Source organism: Saccostrea echinata, unplaced genomic scaffold, assembly GCF_033153115.1.
Source record: "Saccostrea echinata isolate AGI-Se365-2 ecotype Australia unplaced genomic scaffold, CSIRO_AGI_Sech_v1 ptg000016l, whole genome shotgun sequence".
Lineage (NCBI taxonomy): Eukaryota > Metazoa > Mollusca > Bivalvia > Ostreida > Ostreidae > Saccostrea > Saccostrea echinata.
Window position 1 is genome coordinate 24570001 of NW_026889765.1, and position 21678 is coordinate 24591678.

The window sequence follows — 21678 nt, forward strand, 5'->3', positions numbered from 1 at the left end:
CTGTTACAGTAATGCTAGCAAACTTATTTTAAGGAGTTGATATAATTATCAAAGAACAAAAAATTCCTTTTCATCTGAACAGTGCAAACCTTAATTACGCGTTTGAGTGTTACAATTAAATGATATACATTGTATTTTTTTTTAAATCAAGCATTAGCCAGAGCTTGGATATGTGAACAAAAAGCAGTACAAGAAATGCTGAATTGTAAATGCCAGTAAATAAAGTATCTTGTACATTTACAGAACATTAAGTGTACATTTTCTATATACTTATGTACATGTAATTTGTGATATGGTTTCTGAGGAAACAATGTATTAAATTAAATTGGCTCTATACTAGTCTTAAAGTCATTTTGAATTTCTAGTTTTTATGGATAAGTAAGGATATATGTATTTTGAAATTTGTATACAAAGTTTCTTGAAATGTTCTCAATTCTAAATTAAATTATTTGCAGAAAAGATTCATTTAAAGGCACAGTATATTGCAGTTTTACCTGTTTTATCCTCAGATGTGGAAATTTCTTCTTCCAGATTTTGTAAAAGTTTGCCTTGGAGACACTTCGTTGCATTTTTTCGATTTCTTCTTCAACATACTGGTTATAAATGTCTATTTTTCTAGTTTTGTAAGCCAAAAGAATAACCTCGTTGTCAGGCATCTGATCCCCATGAAACAAAGCAAAATCACTCATCCATTCTATTGCTTTCTCTGTTGTTGTGTGATGTTCTTTAATATTCCGATATCCTGCTGAAACTGCACCATGCTCAAAATTGGCAACGTATTTGTAATAGAACTTATCAAGTCTGTACAAGTTTTGAAAACATTTTGAGCATATTTGTTTTCCATCTTCAGCTGTAAATCTTATTGATTTTTCTTTATTAATGGCCTCTGAATACTTATCAGAGAACCATTCTACCCTGCCTTCAAAATTCTTTGTCCAGACTTTTGTTCTTTCTCGCTTCACAAAATCAACTAATATTCCTGAAAGACAGGACAATTTGCAGCTTCATAATCTTATGAGGCAGTTCACGGCAGTTGATAAGGCTTTCTTTAGCAACTTTTGCTGGTTTGATAATGTTTTCACAAGAATTAAACAAAATAGCACGTATATGTAAACTTCAATACACGATATGTTTCATTAAATAAATTAAAAAGTGTCTTTATGAAATGATTTTTTTTCCATGAATATACAGTTAAAAATGACTACCATTCAGATGGCAAAGACCTTTACACACCTGATGTTTTCTTTGTCCTTGATGACAGTTTTTCATTGGGATTAAATGTATTTTCAAAACTACTCTCAAAAGACAAATCGCATTGCGCCTCTTCGAAAGTAGTACTCTATCCAGCTATGCTACAGCACTCTAGAACATATAATTCCTGTGAAAAAAAATATTACAAAAAATGACCAAATTTATAGCATAATGTTTCATGCACAATATTCTGATTGATTTTATCCCCATCCAACCTCCCAATCCCATCCCTTACATCAGATCAATTTGTATATTTTTATAGACAACTCTGTATATTTATTGCACTAGACTACAGACACTACTATTCTGGTCATTAATACATGGTTATGAGTCAATATCATGTGCAAAGCATCCAATTCTTGTTAATGCGCACCAAGCGTTTTTAGTTTGAACACTTATTCAGTAATATAGAATTTGCTGATTTTCGGACCTTGATTAAAAATTCTGTCAGTTGATTTTTTTACCATGTTTAAGGAAACCTTTATCGTTAATATATAGGTAGTCTTACAATGACAACATACTAGTACGTGTATTTAAAATACAGAGTATCAAAGGCATAAAAGAACGCAAAAGCTTCAGAAGGGTACACGTGGCGTATAACTTCATGTTGTATATACATGTACATATCGCTGGCCTTTAAACCCCCCCCCCCAAAAAAAAAAAAAAATCACCCAAATAGTAATTTAATAACGTAAACAGCGTTTATATATTCATGTTTTGTTCCACATACATATCATATAATCTATAAAATAAATTTAAACTCTTGTAGTGAAGTTGTTCTTTAGATAAGGAATATTTTTGATGATTCCTTATATGTCTATGTTTAGAATAGATAGCTTGTAGTGCCCCCCCCCCCCCCCCCGAATCATAATTTGGACGACATTAAAAATTAAGCAGCAAAACCTGCAGATGCTTTCACATAAGTTCCATCCTTTCTGGCTGGGTGGCTCTTGAGAAAAAGATTTTTTTTAAAGATGTTATTTTATTTCTCTTATCCTTAATTTTCTCTCTTTGGAAGAAGGTGTGTGCTCTTTAACGAGGTTCGCTCCTGAGCTTTTGAGCAGATTTTTATTTTAACCTATATTTAAAAAAATCTGCGTAATGCTTTAATTCTTACAATAAATTTGGATTCTACAATGCCAAATAAACTATATTCAGTTAAGACTCCATGATTAAATGCCATACCAAAAGCATTAAGTGAGGAACTATATTTTGTGGTGGAAAGTTTTTTAGAAGAAAATGATCATTTTTTTCTCTTTCGAAGTATTTAAAGTATGTTAAGTTTGGATTCCTATTTTTACATGCAGTCTGCACACAGAGTTATTTTGTGCAGTGAACTGTTTTATACTGGTCCTAAATTATATATTTAATAAACTGTCATGAATTCAATCATCATATTTGATAAGTAAATCAAATATATATTGTGAAAATCAAGAAAAAAAATAGCCCTAATTTAAGCTCAAAATTAGCACTATTTTAGTAATATCTAAAAATTAATATCACAGACCCCAACTTTTAACTTTCTTTTCTGAATATACAAGATACTTTTAACCATTCTTCTTAAATTCAGTAAAATGTCATTACTTTTAAATTAGTTTTTTGCTTGTTAAATTTGTAATGCTAGCAAAATGAAATTTTTTTAGTGCAAAAAGGTCAAATAATTGAATGTGCGGAGTAATTTTAAAAAATTTTTCGTTGTCAAAAATTTTAATGGGTCTATTCAAGATGAAATAAAACTGTGTTTGTTCCCATAACTTATTTGAATAAAAAATATCGGAGGAAAAACTTAAAAAGTTGATTTATGTGTAAGACGTTTTTACAGTGCAAAAAGGTCAAACTAAATGCTCTGTAACGCCAAAAGAAGCGCATTGACCCCAGTTTTTTGTTTTGATTTTTAATTAAGCTATGTGTATAAATTCTAAAAATATACTTAATAAAAAATTCTCATCACTTTTAATGTCAGGATCCAACCTCCTTAAATCAAAAGTTTTAATTGCCTCTACCCAAAATTGCTTTGCGGCAACTTTGACCTAGTGGTTGTTGAGTGAAAGTCTAAAATGTGAAATGTTTACAGACAGACAGGCGGAAACCGGATAAAATGTGATAAGAATTAGATCATTTGAGCGTTGGGCTCAGGGGAACTAAAACCAGAATTTAAAAAAAAATTAAGATTCCCCTAGAATATTTAATCTAGTCATTTAAAATCCCCCATTCCACTCCTGGAATGATTTCTATACAGAGCAAACATTCCTCCATGATACATTATTTTAACAAAATTTTCCTTAAAGAAATTTATGTTGTTGAAATTCCTCCCTTCATATATAAAGTTTGCAATATATTGTAGTTTGCTATAAGCTGTTACATAAAAAAAAAATCTAAAAGAAGTATAGGGATTAATTTGAGAACAAATTGACATTAAAAAATCAATGTGTATACCAAATATTAACTTGAAAAGGGACACATATTAACTTAAGACAAAACTTAAAAACCTGTAAAACTTAACATTAAATGTTTGTCTACTTACTGTTGTTTCCATCTCAACATCAGTCCCATATTGGTTTTCGTTTTTCACAGGAGTCGATGACGTGTATTTAATCGCTGTTCTGCAAGACTTCGAAACCTAGTACAAATATATTCACACAATTGTATAAATTTAAAACTTTCCAACACTTTTTTATTACTGTAAATTTTGGAAATCGCAGTATTAACTAAATAATAATCAATATCAAATCATTCCATTTGTTTATAGTAAATTAAACAGTTTTGTAACATTTTTTCATTTGATAATTTAACTTTTACTCTGTTTTTTATCGTATCATCACGAAATCGCAATATTTCGTGAAAGAGAAAAATAGTTCAATATTTTAAACAATAAAATGCTTTCTTTGGTTGTTAGTACGGGAATTAATGTCGCAGCTGTTGCAGAAAAAATATATATGACTGCCGTCATGAGAAAAGGTCCCTTATCTTTTGACGTCACAATGCGCAGAAAACGACGTCAAAGGCGGTAGTGTAAACATGGAAGTAGTTTCTGTCGACTACGTTTTGTGAATACGAAATAAAATTGGATTTCCAGGTGTTACAAGAAAAACATTAAATCATATGAAATATGATGCGGAAAGTTTTAATAAATAATATAATTACACACTAGTTCATGCATTTATTAATTATTCTGTTTAAGCATATATCACATAATTAAGCTAAACGCGACATTGAACGCATTGTTAATTACGACGATTTATGGCGATGTGTATATATGATGCGTGGCTAAAGATACGGTATATGTGTTTTCTGAGCAATTTGCAAAAGTTTAAATTTGACTCATATTCAGTAGACTAAGTCTTAATATTAAATGGTATTCTACATACACGTATATTTTTTTCAGAGAGAGAAAGAGAGATCAATGCACATATACATAAAAAGAAATACCTTCGTGTAAAATGTACGAGGGCTGTTCCGAAATTATTGAGACGTTTACTTTTACTCCATAAAGGACAGAGATAAATTCATAAAAATTCGTCAACATTTCATAAAGAACGAATAAAACAAATGTGCAAAATTTCTAATTTATAGGACAATTAGACAAGTTCCCGTGAAATTATATTATGTCTATCTGGAGCTACGTCATTTTAACGTCGAGTCAACCGGAGATGTTTTCGCATTTGTGAAACGATCGTTTACTCTTAATTCTTTCTCTGTTATCACATATAAAATTCTAAAAGTCAAATGTCTCTTTTCTTAAACGATTCTTTAAAAAAAAAATAAATAAAATGTGTGCTCTTGCTACTCCAGTGTAAAATAAATTACATGACGTGTTATATACAGGTTTACTAGTGCATCGTGCAGTACCGATTTTTGCAACACGGATCAACGTTATTTAGTCCGTAATAATTGATGGTCATCCGAAGCTTTTGTTTTTACTCTGGTTGAATTATTTTTAAGAAAAAAATATATATCAATGAAAAAATAAAACCTTTAGACATGGCTTTTTTTTCTCATTGTTATTGTTTTAGCAGGTCGTTCAGTCTGGAAAAGAATTAGCGCTACACAAAATTTTATGCATGTCCGCTGCGCCGCCTTGACGTCAAAATCCATTTTGTCGTCCTTCTCAGATTTCTATGTTGCGCTTGAATTTATTTATGATCTCCGTATTTCTGAACGAAATTCTAATAAACTTGCACAAAATGTAGTCAAAATAAAATTGAAAAATTATATACATAAGTTGAATTATTTTCGCTCTTACTGTGGGTCCACCGGGAGTTTGAACGTTGGTGTTACATATTTTCAATAACTCATTTCGTGACTGCGCCGGGTACCCCTACCATTGATACATTAATATACATGTACCATTGAAAAGAAGAAAAAAAAATTGTTAAATATTTTTTGCTTTTATAAATTCTTAGTGTTTGTTAAACGTATATCAAATTTTCACTGAAAGACGTTCATTACAAAGAAGAATATACACAATGTTTCAATAATTTCCAAACAGCCCTCGTATTTAGTCATTTTAATTTTGATTCCTAGTTAATCATATCGATATGCGCAGTTAGACCACCTCAGGGAGAAGCGTCGATATCCAAATGTGTGTTTGAGGGAGAAGGGGGGGGGGGGCAGAGATCATTGAAAATCAAAGAAAAAAAGAAAAAAATGAATGCGAATGAAAAAAGCATGAATCGGTAAAATTTCAATCTAAAAAAGAGAACCTATCTTTTTTGGGGGGAGGGGGCTATAGATACTGATATCATGGGAGATTCGAACCTCCTACTAAAACAACGAATGAGAGAGGGGGTCAAACGACCATTATATATATATATATATATATATATATATATATATATATATATATATATATATATATATATATATATATATATATATATATATATATATATTTATATATATTTATATATATATATATATAAAATTCTTTGCTAAATTAACATCAAGAGAATTTGCTAAAGGGAAAAACGGAAGAGGGGTATGCCACGCAAATTTTGCAAAAAATAAATTGTGATAAAAAAACACATTTTGAAATGATCATATAAATACATTTTTAAAAAGCAGTGTCTGATACAAAATACTATCGTATGAATTTTCTTAAATTGTTCCGATAAAAGCTGACTTGAAATTTATTGCAATATGTTTAAGAAATAAATGCAGCTAATGTGGACTTTTTCCAAAAGCATTATGATCAATGCTGAAGAAAATAACAATTACATCGACGGTGATATTAGGATTAAAATATTTATGAAACAGAAGAAACAACAGATTAAACAATAGATTAGGCTGTCAAGAAATTACAAACGTCTGATAAATGTTGAAATGGCGACATCTTTTGAGAATAAATCACTGATAGATTAGTAACAAGTGTTTATGGGTGTCATATTCAAATGTTAAGAAAATGTTCAAAAATATCAACAACAAGTCGTAAGACAACAAAAACAATCAAGAAATCTTCATTTTGAGAAAGATGAAAAGAAATTAACACTGGTGATGTTTCGAGCGAACTGCTGAATTCATGTACATTTGTATGTGATAAATTAGTCACATTGCGTGTGGAAATCTTGGACGTCGAGTCTCAGCTCTGATATCTCGATACCCCGGATATCTCAACATTTTTTTTGAAAGTTCCGTTGATGTCGGGATACTGAAGGAAGAGGATTAAACAAGCACATACATCTTTCTGATTTTAAAGAAAAAAAAATATTGCTATTTCAGTGGTGTGGTTACAGGCAAAAATAAGAGTCATGTTCTTTAATTTCGAGATTTTGACAAATTGTTATTTTTTGAAACAATAACTAGGAAGAAATGGTTTGTATAATTTATCTTTAGATTTCAAGACAAAATCAGATACTAAGTCGCCTATGAAGGTCAAGTTAGAGTGGTAGAGTTGCAAACATTCAATGGGATATTGCTAAACCGAATCGCCTCATATACAAAAAAGTATAAACATGTGTATTGGAGGTAATATTTAATTCTTGTTTAAGAATATAATTTTATGTACATTTCATCGCACCGAAATATATGAAAGCTTAGGTGTCAGGTTAGCTGATACCACAGAGGAAGATGATCAGAGGACCTTAATTATGTTAAAATACATATATTCAAGCAGGACCGTAGCTACAGTTTCAAAAGTTGGGGGGGGGGCTTCCTCCAAAAATATGACAAGCAAAAAAAAAAAAATAATAATAATAATAAATACCCACACTGACTCAAGAGTGTGGTGTTGGGGGCCGGGGGGGGGGGGCTTCTTAAAATAATCTGACAAGCAGAAAAAAAGAAAACCTTATCTGTAAAAATCCTGGAATTTGCCAGTGCTCCACATTACAACAAAAATCAAAATTGGGGGGGGGAGCACCTATAAAAGGAAAATTTGCTATAGCAAATTACTATACTCAGAAAAAGTTGGGGCAGGCCCCCTCTGCCCCCCCCCCCTTCATTCTACGGGCTTGTTAAGTCTCGCAAGATATTCGGTTTCAATTTCTAATAGATTTCTTAAAAAATGTAATGCAACCGTATTTCATTTCGCTCAGAAAAGTCTGTTTAGTATGAATATATATTTGAGCAGTACAAGCATCTCTTTGATCAAATTAATCAATATATACGTAAACGATAATGTTTGTTTGGTTGTGTTGTTTTAAATTAACGGCTCTTTTAGGAAATGATGAACGATAATTGATGTGTTCAAGTGATAAAGCAGTAGCGTCGAGGGCACGGCTGCCTCAAAATAAAACAAAAGTATAGAAATATTTATAACCGCTTTTGATTAAGTGTGATTTACTTAAGAAAGTAAGAAGTTGACAAAAAATTTAAACTTTCATGTACTGAATAAACGTCCCTAAAACAATCCTTGACATCATTATGTGCCTCTGTGAAAATATATTTTTTTATATCGGGATCGATGTGCTATTTTGCGAGGGGATGCCCCGCTTTAATTGAACGAGGTGCCCCTCTGGGAAATCTATATAGATTTTTTTAAATATATATTTTACTATTACAAGTACTTTATATCTTTTATAAAATAAGCTAGAGTATTAATTATAGAAAGAATACACTGTTGGGAATTCAACAAGAATTAATTTTTCGACTGAATAAAAACCGTTCCTAGATCCTGTCTAGACCCCCACTCCTCCCTTTACAAGACTACTAAATCTGCTCTAATATAGTATGAAAATAGTATGCGACTTCCCTCATGAATAATCACATACTAGTTGCTTGGAAAAAAATAAATTCTCAAGTTTATATGTTTCAAACCGATAAAGGTTATTTAAAAAAAATGTAGTTTTAAAGAATGTTTGACGCATCCGACGTCATTATTCAGTAAATAACGTTAACGTTGTTTTGAAACGACCTCACTAAAATGCTCATAAAATACTAAAAACGTGAGATATTTTAAAAATTGATGTATATTTGTATTAAGATAGAGTCAGGCTATCAAAATTTATCAAAAAGTCAATTTGTGAAATTTTGACCTTAAGGGTCCTTTTCTAATGACGGCAGTCATATATTTAATGTAATTTTTTTTCTGCCATAGCTGCGACGTTAATTCCCGTACTAATAAACAAAGAAAGACATTTTATTGTTTATATTTATATCGTTTTAAAAAAAAAAAACATTCAAAGTAAATTAAATTTGTTAAATATTGTATTATAGATGTATATATCATTGTATGCATAATGGATGGAACAGCCGTTGCTTAAGAAATCTATGCAGGTGGCTCGATTCGCACGAGTTTAATGAGATTTTTCATACAACTGGGGACCATATCTTATATTCAGTTTATATTGCATCTAAACGGATTGAATATCAGGTTTCCACGTTCAGTTAAAAAATTAAGGGCTTCAATGCCATCTCACATGAGATTTTTTAATTTATTTAAAGTCTGGGTTTGTAAATACACAAAAAAGATTACATAATGTGACAAAAAATTCAACATTTTGAATAGTGATCTAAATGCATCTGCTTAAATTTGATAGGGCCTCAATTTACCCCAAACCTCCAAAAGTAAATAAAATTTAAGGGTTTATCTCCCATCTTTTTAAGTCAACTGAATTCTTAAAAAGACTTCATTTTAGTGTTTTTTTTAATTATAATTATCATAACTCTAAATAGATCTCAGTGTTCCATTAAGAAACAAAAAAGGGGAGGGTGGTCATGTTAAAAAAGGGAGAAAAAGTAACAGTTATGAAGTAATTAGGTTAATGGTTCACACTGCAAACCTGGATTCTAAAAATAAATTTTTCAAGCACACTAGCTGCAGTAAAAGAGAGCAGCAGGTGTGTGTGTTAGGGAGTAATCTACATGTAGGTCAATGATAAATAAACTTCAGATAGGAAGATTAGATCTGCCTAACATGCTTCCACATACATGTATATTCATACGCAGTAATTGTACATTGTACGGATATTTAATTGAATTTTTCTTTAAAAATGATAAAGACATAAATAATGTTACAATATGAAATTTTATACTGTTTAAACCTCCTAAGTTTATGCAATCACTAAAACAAAAGCATTTTTTGCTAGAACTATCATATTTGGCGTATGAATCACCTTTATGAATGAGTAATAATTTTTTACAGCTACGACGACAAGGAATCAGCTCTCTCCGCGAGCCAAGTCAAAAATCAGTAAACGACACTTTATTTTGTATGCTCTCAATGGTCCAAAATTGGTCTTAATAAAGCTTACAAGTATCTAGTAGTATGTCCTGTTTGTTGCTATGACTGTAATAAGAGCGCTGTCTTTAATGGCATTTTAAAAACGCTTCATACATCAAACTCTTTTCCATTTGAATCTTAATGCTATTGTTGTTGATAAAATAAATGTTAGGAATTAAAAAAAAAATGGTGAAATTAGGAGCAGAGGGATATTTCACTTTAAAGTGAAGCTCTAATCATTGAGAGTTATGTAATAGTGATAAATAAAAACTTTTCTGATGAAAATGAAATCTCGAAAAAAATATTCTTTTAATTAAAAAAAATGGCAATCGCGGGATTCGAACCCCAGAAACAAAAATCTGGATTGTCATATTGCTTTGAGAATAACACACTAACCACTACGCCTCACAGCTTTTGATGATGTGGCATTTAAATCCTGTTTGTGATATGACCCTTGACTTATTTCTCGGAAATATGCGTATGTTTTGTCATAAAATGTACTTTTAAAGGTATAGTGGGTCTTTCTTTCACGTTTTTGTAAACTTTTAGGGTTTACTTTCAAAAACATGAAAGAGAAACCCACTCATGTCGAAAATTTTTGTCAAAGTATGAGAGAATGATTCTTTTCATCCTCTTTAGTGTATATACGATATTTTATAGGCAAATAATTTCAGTCTTTGTGAAAATTTTGTAAATTGTAAAAATTTTACATTTACATTTAGTTTACTTCATTGTTAGATGAAATATCAAAGAAAATTTTGACATGTCTTGGTATAGGCCTGTGGGCGTCTGAAAGTTGGGTGTTTCTAAAACGCGGAACGGAAAACGGAATGGAAAGCGGGACGGAAAGGAAAGTTTGATGTCAAATTATTCGCTAAATGCAAGTTTAACTCAGACATAGGAAGACATTCCTTATGTAAAACAGGTAGTTTATATCTAAATTAAAAGTTATGGAGGCAATTTCATTTATTCATGTTTTTTCCCTCAGAACATGTAGCATAAATACATGTAATGGTCAATAAATACACATTAATTAGACTTGCATCAGAATGCCTCATAAGTCTCCTCCAAATTTAATTAAACAAAAGCTTAATTTTCAAAGACAAATCCATTATCAGGGACGTAGCATCGTTTTTTCAAAGTGGGAGGGTACCAGAGAAAAAAAAACTCAGCTTGACTAAAAAACCAAAAAAAAAAAAAAAAAACAAAAACAAAAACAAAACAAAACAAAACAAAACTTGGAAAGCTCATAATTCTACAACTCGAAGATCCTATTTTGCTTGGGGGGGGGGGGGGTTCAACTTCTTTCAATGCCCAATTTTATTCATAAAATGCTACAAAACCCTAATATCTTGTGCATAAGCTAAGTACAGTATGACAAAACGCGCATGTTTCCCTCAAACCAAGTAAATAATGAAGAAAACTTACTTGTCCTTGTAAATCCTGTTACACTGATTCACTTCCTGCTCTTCAGGCACGGAGAGTAAAGAGTCTCCGAAGGCATCCTCTGATAATAAAGAGCTTCCAAGATTTTGTAGGCCAGTAAAAGAAGGTTCGAAATCTAGCAAAGATTCTCCCAGTACGTTTTCTGATTCACTTTCCTTGATTATTTCATTTTCCTGCTGAGATTCGTTTTAATTTGAATTTTATTTTCTCGTATAAGTTGAACTTTATATTTGATGAATGCGATTTGTTCGTTTAAATAGAAGAGGGGTTACTTACATTGGGTGGAAATGGCGCAATCACAAATGAAATCAATGAGAACGTACACAATATTCCTGAGACATACATTTAAGACCGAATCGTCGAAGTGATGTAATTCAAGCAACGGCGAAGTGGGAACTGCCGCCCCGCGGTCCAGCGTGCTTATCTCCACATTAATTAGCACTGAATTTGGCTATACTGTATTTGTTTATTCTGTATAATTGACCTTGGCCCAATAATCTTTTTATATATCATATCCTTTTAATAAAATAAACAACAATGTTATTCTAGGATTGTTTTCCGTGAAAAAAAGTAACAAAATTAGACGGTAAAATAATTTATTCCTAATAATTTAATTTCCTTATTATTCTTTACTGAAATAATTAAGTTTCTAACATTATTTTACTGTTCTTTTTAAAGTGTTTTTCTTAATTAATTTTATTTTTTAAGATAACTATTCAATCTGGTGAAATAAAATTAATTTTATATACTACATTTGGTACATGTATATGTACGAGGTTCTTGTATATTTACACCTGTACATATACATCGACGTGAAAGAAAGTGATAAGCATTTTTGTTGTGTTTGGACTGACTGGCAAGTAGTTACGAAATTTCAAACATTTGGTCTACACGTATGACAACTAGAATTGACAAGATAATTTTTCCCTATATACATGTATTTAAATCAAGCTTTACATTATTTTTTTTTTAAACAAATTTTTTTTTTCCATTTATTTTTTTTCTATTTTACGATTGGACATACATGTACATTTATGCTGTACATTTTTATTAATTTTTTATTTTCAATTAAGAAGATCAATAATTTGATGTGATCTGGATTTAAGGAGGAATGCCACACCAAAATTTTATTTCATAGACCTTTAAGACATCCATGATAAGTTGTGGTTTCAGCATTAAAAGGCCATATTAGCTCTTAATTATTTAATACGAATTCTATTTCTTATTTTTCAGAGAAAATGAAAAAAAAAGTTTTATTTGCTAATAAGATGCTTTAGGATTAAAAATTTGCTGTTAATAAATGCATAATATGAACGTCTAATAAAATATGTTAATAAAGGCTGGATAGACATTTTAATTTTTTTAAATAAAAAATTATTTATGAAAATAAAACACATAATTTGTGAATAGTTTTTAACCCTATGGTTAAAATCTTCATAAAACTACTCACAACTAGGGAGAATATGTTAGGCAATCATATTTTAAAAAGAAATTGAGAAATTTTAGGGAAAATAATTATTTTAATATTTGGACCAATCCCAATCAAAATTAAACTGATTCCTCCTTAAACGAAAATGTTAATTAGAATAATAAAAATAAAATAATTGAATGAAAGCACGTACATGTTCTTGTGCAGTATCTAGAGATGATGAAATACTATAATTTGTCATTTTTTTCTTATCACTTTTTTTAGGAACAATTGTAAAAACCATGCATTATTGTCTTTTTTTTTCCTTTTATGCATTAAAGTACGTATTGTCTAAAAAATTAATGATTTTAAAAATGAAAAAAGAATAAAGAAAATAAATATGTAAATATAACATGCCACCTGGCTAATTAAAATTAAAATAATTTTTTTAAATAATGTTAATGATAGTTTTTATTTACATCGAATGACAAACTGGCATGCTGATTGGTTGACGCGCTGAATGGTGAAGACGTCTTATTGCTAATCCTGATTGACAGCTCTGTTACGCAACACCGAACGCGCGTTGCTTTCTGGGTTCGCTCCTGAATTTGTGGTTCGCGTTCGGCGTTCGCTGTGGGTCCGAGCGGGTTCGCTCGGTGTGCGCTCCGGGTTCGCTTGGGAGAAAGCGAACCCTGGGTGCGCTTTTGGTTCGCTTTCTGTTAGGTTGTGTCTGGTCGGTATTGTACTTGGTCATGCATTTGGGATCTGAATTTGACCATCTACTAAAGGCTCAGCTAAAGTTCTAAAAAAACTCTTAACCTTTTTTCACAGCTGCTGCAATTTTCTTCAAACTAAGATGGGTTTTCTGATCATTTGCCTAGACATCAGATATAGAATGGTTATAAAATTTGAAATCAGGGAAAGACATATTGACTGGACTAGAAAGAAAGAATAACCAAAATGTTGCCTAGTTTTGATTCATCAAATAATTCCTGTAATAACGCCAAATTAACTGGATGTATGACTGAAAAAAATTTCTGACGATTGGTAACAATTTCCTAACCGTGTGCGCAAAATAAAGTTTCAGTAGCTAGGAAACACCTAGTGGGAATTTGTATGATACAAAAAGCACAACCTGTCAATACTTTCTTTTCTTTAGAACAGTCTAAAATAACTGTAGGGGTGTTATACAACAAAACTTGGGTAGATGTGAGTTCAATGATATCTGACTTCAGCAAAGTAGAGATATATCTAAAATTACATAACTCTTTTACGTGTTTAATATTGTTAGCAAATAAAGCCATGGTGCAATCTGGAATGGTAATAGGATTAAGAGGTACATTAAAATTGCACAACACTAAAGATTCCTGTACACAATGTGGCAAATCCTCTATACTTAAGGGGACAAAGTAATCGTGATGATTTGTTATAGCAAAATAATTTGACAAAGATAAAAGTTGGATTGCTTGCATATATTTGGTAACATTTTCTGCGGTTGGAACTGGTAAACAATTGAAGAGGAATCCTTTGAGAAATGGGGAATTTTACAGTTATGTACAGTTCGTTCTTGTTTCGGGCAAAGATGAATTTTCATTGAGCATAATAATATGAGGGATCTGAATGAATCAGATTTCTAGCAATAATAACTTGTAATTTCTAAACAAGGGTGAGGGTTAACAACACCAAATAAATAATATTTTTCCTTATTTATTTAATTGTTCTAAATATGTGAAATTAAAATTGGCTAGCCTTAAAGGAATTCAACACACAGATTTGAAATATAAATCCCCTATAATACCCTATTTCTTTCAATTAGAAAACAAACAAAATGTCACTAACTCAAACGAAAAATAATTTAACATGTACCTAGTCTTATGTTTCCACAATGCAAGTACATGTTCATCACAGTTTTGGCATTTTAATTCTTTAATACTCAATGCAGTACTCAAAGGTTTTGGCATTAAAAGGAGTATTGATTATACATAATCAATTGCAAATTGAACTTTTTTCTTGACAGACATCAATGATTTCTCTTAAAACATGTTTTTCTTATCGTTCCTAGTTTAGTGAACTTTTTATCAATCGTCATCATCAGAACAATGATCTGGTTCCCAAGTCTTTGAACATCTTCCCATTCAACATAAATTTCCCGTCTACCATTCTTGAAACGGCCTTTTTATAAATTTCTTAAATTTCCACTTTTTTTTGTGGATCAAATTGTTCTGGCTCTGAAGAATCATCAACTGAACTTTGCCCCGAGTCTATTAACTCGTCATTTTCCCTGTGATCCTGATTTATATTTGGTTCATTTTGTTGACCCTGATTGTCACCTGTATCTTTTACCTGATTCATAATATTCTGGTCTGCATTTTACTCATTATTTATATCTCCTGAGTTTTCATCGTCTGATTCGACATTTTGCTTTGGTAAATCTAATTGTTCTAGATTTTGTCTATAAATATCTGGATCATGATAAGGTTTAAATTCGAAGCATTCAACATCGAACCATGTGTCTTATAGTTTTCACAACGTCTAAAGTTATAAGTGTAATTAGCCCCCCCCCCCCCCCCCACTCAACAATGTATGAACAAATAGACAAAGGAATAAATGATACATGAATAAATAAAATAAAATAAAATAAATAAATAAACAAACAAATAAATAAATAAATGAGTAAAATAAAATAAATAAATAGATAAACCAATTAATACATTAATATTGATTGATTGATTGTATGTTGTTTTATGTCCCATTCGAGAATTTTTCACTCATATAGAGACGTCACCATATACCGGTGAAGGGCTTCAAATGGTGGCGTCTCCATATGAGTGAAAAATTCTAGAGAGGGACGTTAAACAACATACAAACAATTCTTATATGACAATTTTCTGAATAATTAACAAAAATTACTGTATATAAACAACAACAACAACAACAACAACAAAAAGAAAGATGAGAGACTTTCACACTAAATAATTACATCTGTAGCATATTAATTTGGCACCAAATAAAACCAATTTGTTTATTAAATTTGACTTATTGATAATGGTTAGGCCATCATTAAAAATATCTTTGTTTCCCCTAACCCGACCCAAAAATCTCAAGTTGGGTCGGTAGGTAGGTAAATTATTTTTTTTTTTCTGACAGCAGTTTTGGAAATACATTCTGAAAAATTGAATAATATCTTTATAATAAGAAAGAACAAAAGAAACCAATTTTTAAACCGAACATCATACAAATGAAGCAACATGTATGGTAAATTTATCATGTTTATTCACAAATATTATTCATTTGAACTTGTGAAATATCTCAGGCCAGCGTAAATTTATTGAAATCTAATATTTACAAAAACACAAGATTTGCAAATACTGAACCATCGGACATTTTTCAAACCTTCTATGATCTTCCAGTACTTACAAAATGTCAAGGGCCTCGCGTGGCGCAGTAATTCTACTAGTCTTGCGGTTTGGAGTCACGACGTAATTCAGGAGCTTATTCTAAGTCACAGGTCCCGATGTGGGACGTGGAGACCGGTCAGTCGAATAAGACCGTAAAAACGTAGGTCCAGTGTCGGAGTATACATGTAGATGGCACGTAAAAGATCCCCTACTGATGCTTAATGATCAATGGCCATAAGTGCCGAGTAAAAGTCTAAATTAGGAGCCCTCCTACGGCCCAACAATTTTTAAAGGTATTTGAAAGCAAAGAAACAACCTGTTTTCAAGGGCCTAACTAAAGAAAAATAAACTGGACGTCTCAGGAAGCCGTTCAACACTATCTGGAATAGTGTACATGTATAAACAATATATAATTCAACCAAATCATATCTAAAATGATTAAAGTTTCATATATCTAATTTTATAGTCACGGAGTTAATACCCCATAGATAAAAGGAATAAAGAAACGACATCTGAATTATATTTATCGAGATTAAATAATCATACAAAGACATATTTACAACTTCTATGGTCCTATATAGCAAAAATAGGATCATACATGAACTGTTTCTTAGATCGAAACGAATCAAATGCAGTGAAATTTATTGATATGTATTCACAAGGAGCGCCCCTCATCTGCTCATGAGGCAGGCTTTGCTATGCGTACTACGTACGTTAATTTTAGAAAACACATTTGTAAATACCAAACTAACACTCCTTAGTCATGGTACATTAATTCACGAGATGTTTCAAGAGTGTAGGATTCTAATAAGTTAAAGATATATAATAAGATTGATACGTCACCATTGTTTTATAACACGAACTAACCCTCTGTGACCAGATGTTGTGGACACCAAATGAGAGTAAAACAAAAGTCGCCGTTCTGATATAAAACGGATTTTGATGAAATTGTATTTTATAAAGTTGATAAAAAAAAAAAAAAAAAAATTAAATAATCTTATTAAAAAAACTTTTCAGTCGGCACGATTTAAGTGGGTCGGTCGCGTTAGGGGAAACAAAGGTATTTTTTATTTTGGCCTTACCGTATATTTTTTTTATAGAAAATTAATCATATGCTAAATAAAATGCCTTACTTTCTGAAAAAGAAAGACCAGAATTTAATGACTTTGAAATAGATTCTACAATTATAGAGCAAGGCCGATTCCCATATTACTCTGTATGCATTTTTCATTGCCGTTGAAGCTTGAGAAAATATATCATGAATCTGATGACAGTAAATTCTTTATCAAATTTAGCCTAATAATATAATTTGGCTATCATTTTCATTGACTTGTCGATTTAATTATTGTAAGAATCTTTACGCAACGTAAAACAATTTCATTAAAATATTTCCTGAGCCCTTACATCAGTGTACATTTAAATCATTCAAATGATTACCTCATATTTTAAAAATTAAATAATCCTGAAATACATGTATACCATATTTATTAAAACAAGGGTTTTGCAGTCTGAAGAACGAAATGAATGCCATTGTTGACTAGCATGGTTAGTGATGTGTAATATGATACCCAAATAACACGCGTGAACTGTCTGCTTTTCATGCCCAAAAGCGCTTGAAACCTTAGCCAGGCGATTACATATTTTATGCACTATGTATGGCCTTTAATTGGCCAGACAATTCAGTTGTAACGTGTATCATGTTTTCTCTCAAACGTACACAAAAAATAAGATATAAAACACTTTCGATATTTTCAACCTTATTTTTTATTTAAAAATATTATGTCATATATTTTGTAAAACTTTTTATAAGTTAAAAATTAATCCGGAAAAAAATCAACAAATAATTATACAATTGCTCATGTTGTTTATATGACGGGAGAATGTCAGATAAATTATTTTATTTCATAGAAAAAGATTGTCTTTATATGAATTAATTATTGTCCCCCGCTTTCGCGAAAGTGAGGGGACATTAAATCTCATTCGTCTTTTTTGTCAGTCTGTCCGTCTGTCAGTATGTCTGTCACAAAAACTTTATCCTTGGTCATAACTTTTGAATGAGAAGAGATAAGGCTTTCATATTTCATATGTACATTACCTGTGACAAGACCTTTCTAAATATACTATGATTTTTGACTCCATGACCTTGACCTTGAAGTTTGACCTACTTTTCAAAAATTTTAACATTACTTTAAATTGGTCATAACTTTTGAATGAGAAAAGATGGGGCTTTCATATTATATATGTATTTTACCTGTGGCAAGACCTTTCCAAATACACTATGATTTTTGACCCCGTGACCTTGGCCTTCAAGTTTGGCCTACTTTTCAAAAATTGTATCTTTGCTTATAACTTTGGATTGAGAAGAGATAGGGCATTCATATTTGACATGTGCATTACCTGTGGCAAGTCCTTTCAAAAAATACTATGGTTTTTGACCCCGAGACCTTGACCTTGAAGTTTGACCTACTTTTCGAAATTTTTATCTTTGCTTATAACGTTTGATTGAGAAGAGATAGGACTTTCATATTTGACATGTGCATTACCAGTGAGAAGTTGTTTCTGAGCATGCTATGATTTTTGATTCCTTGACCTTGACCTTCATGTTTGACCTTATTTTCAAAAATTTTATTTTTTGATTACTTTTGAATGACATATGATAGGCCTTTCATATTTTACAAGTGTATTACCTGTGTCAAAATGTTTCCAAATATGCTATGATATTTGACCCCTGACTTTGACCTTAAAGTTGGATCTATTTTTCAAACATTTAGTCAGTGTTAATAACTTTTGAAGGAGCGAAGATAGGGCAATTATATTTGACAAGTGCATTACCAGCTGTGACCAGCATTTCAAAATGTACTATGATTTTAATCCCATGACCTTGACCTTGAAGTTTGACCTACTTTTCAAAAATTTTAACATTGCTAAGAACTTTTGATTGAGAGACGATATGGCATTTACATTTGACATGTGCATTACCTGTTTCAAGAACTTTCCGATTGTATACTCCTGTTTTTGATATTTTTTTTTTTACATGTGCATTACTTGTGACAAGACCTTTTGGATTTTATTATGATATTTGACCTCATGATCTTGATCTTGAAGTTTGATATAGTTTTGAGAAGCTATATTCTTTGCTATAACTGTTATTTATTCAATAATTTATTTATTTTTATTTTTATCTTTTTTTTTTTGTCTAATGTGCAGATAAGATAGGATACACAAATAAGACAGTTACAATATTGAAGCCATAAATAATGGCATCCCATCCACTAAAACACCGAAGGCGGGGACCACAATTCTTTGAATTTGCTTGTTAGGTTTTATTTTGAAGCGGTAAAAAAAGTCGGCATTGATTTTTGTTTTCGTGATAGCGGCCATTTACAGTTTAAAAATAATCAATTTCCAGTGCAGCATGTAGCTTTGAATACTTTAAAAAAAAAAAAATAATGACGTGGTTGTTTCCTTCTTTAGGTCAAAGAATAATGTAAACTTTGAGTACGTAAATTAACGGCTTTAAATAATTAAATAAATTGTTTAGTTTCAAACACCTGCATTTACGTTAAATTCACAGATTTAAAAAAAATAATTTGATGACTTCCGTTTTTTTAAACTGGCAAAACAACTTTTTATCATTACAAACATTTAATTATTGTTTCTAATTACTTTTACATTGCAATGGTGCGAAATCGGCGGTTGACGTATATAAATACTGTAAGTCGTTTTAATTCCACGGTGTTAAAAATTCACGATTTCTTAAAAAATACCAATCGCGATGGTTTTGATTTCACGCTGCAAGGAATTAATTTAAATTTCGTATAAGAATTTAAAACGTTTTTAAAAACGAATGATAGCATTCACTATGGGCTTAATTTCGCGGAAAAATGATGAATCGCGAACATAATGAAATTAAAACCATCGTGATTATTTGCCAATGTACAGTATCCATTTTTCTTCCGTAACTAACCGAACATATTAAATTTTTGGAAAATCCTTCTTGATTTTACTTTTACAACTTCTCTGTTGAAAGTAAACAAAACTACTGTACAAAGTGAAACCTGCAAATTTGGAATGTACAAGGGTCGGGCTTTCTTGTCACTCAGAATCATTTTCACGCATGGGTGAACAAAGCAGTCCCAGGGACTGCTGGGTTTGCTTTCTAGAGCAGTCCCACAGTGGTCGCAGATCAGTTGCAGAGCAATCCCAGAGCAGTCCCGGGGACTGCTTTCTTGGACTGCTCGGGTGTCAGGTACGGTCTGGTTGGTGCTGTAGTTAAGAAAGAAATAATAAAAGACAAGGATGCGGAGAATGAAGACGAAGCAACTAGTATTAGACCAGACAAGGAGGCACCTGTGGAGAATCCGCACTCCTCCTGTTGTAAGAATCAAGTTGAGACAGTGGAAGCTGCTACACAGACCAACATTCCTGTTGAATAAATAGGAGAAAGCATGCGAAAATCATAAGAATAATAAGAAAATATCAAGAAAATGGAGAAACCATTGAAAGAGTTGAAGAGTACATTTGGTCTGATTAGAATGTTACATGTATATCAAACTAAACTGACTATGTGTTTGCATTTCTTTCATTTTGTAACCAGGTGTTACTTATACCTTTGATAAACAAAAAAAAGTTAAATGTATATTAAATATCTTAATAAACATGCAGGACGCATGAAATCAGAGGCGTGGGTGATGTAATGATTTGTGAAAACGCAAAGAAGACCCAGATGTAAGGTTACAATGGAATAACCTGTCCTCCCTTGAAGTAGACTAGTCTAAAGGGTATACAATAGACCGCATTGAGAGTTTCAGGGTCTTTTGAATGCAGAGCTGCTGTTAAGCAGGAGCAAGAGAAATTTAGGTGAGAACAACGAATAAGAGAAAAGGTAAAAAGAAATAGGATTGCACCAGTGACAAGAATCCCGGGAACTGAGGCGAGATACTGGGGGCTGTAGAACTGAATAAGAACGAAACACCTACATGTAGTATCCGCTATCAGTAGGAACCTGGGGCACGGTACACCGTGCATGCCAAGCGCAAGAGTTACCCAGTCATTAGAATTCAGCCCACCTCATATATTCTGTAATTAAAGATAATAGAAAAACCCAGATAGGTTTAAGAAAAATTATTGTACTGTACATAGTCAAATTATTAGATCATAAACTCAGGTAGAGTAAGAGAAAAATGCATCCCCTGAGAACTCTTCGCAGGTATACACGTTACAGTATCATATTCATGCTATTGAATGAAACTCAGATATTTCAATGATTAAAGAACAGGGGGAAAAGATTACAATTTATAAAAGCTTTTTTTATTTGATATTGTTTAGTAATCATTGTATATGTTTTTAAAAATGTGTGTGGGTTGTCGAACTAGAGGGTACCTTTACATAGAATTAAGGGACCTAAATCAAGATAATACCCACTGCGGCCTTCTGCTTGTGTAGAATTAGGCATTCAAGAGGAAAAAACGTATATAATAAATGATCAACAACAAATTACACAAATGGGAGGCAGG

General features: G+C 31.5%; 2 protein-coding genes and 1 pseudogene across 2 annotated transcripts in view; 1 reads left to right on the top strand and 2 right to left on the bottom strand.

Annotated features, from left to right (window-relative positions):
- LOC133188706 (uncharacterized) overlaps positions 1 to 1479 on the bottom strand; it is a 25587-nt pseudogene extending 24108 nt beyond the window's left edge.
- LOC133188585 (3'-5' exoribonuclease 1-like) overlaps positions 1 to 21678 on the top strand; it is a 291755-nt gene that overhangs the window by 214961 nt on the left and 55116 nt on the right. The gene's annotated exons all lie outside the window — the stretch shown is intronic.
- LOC133188582 (uncharacterized) overlaps positions 1 to 21678 on the bottom strand; it is a 294465-nt gene that overhangs the window by 177623 nt on the left and 95164 nt on the right. The gene's annotated exons all lie outside the window — the stretch shown is intronic.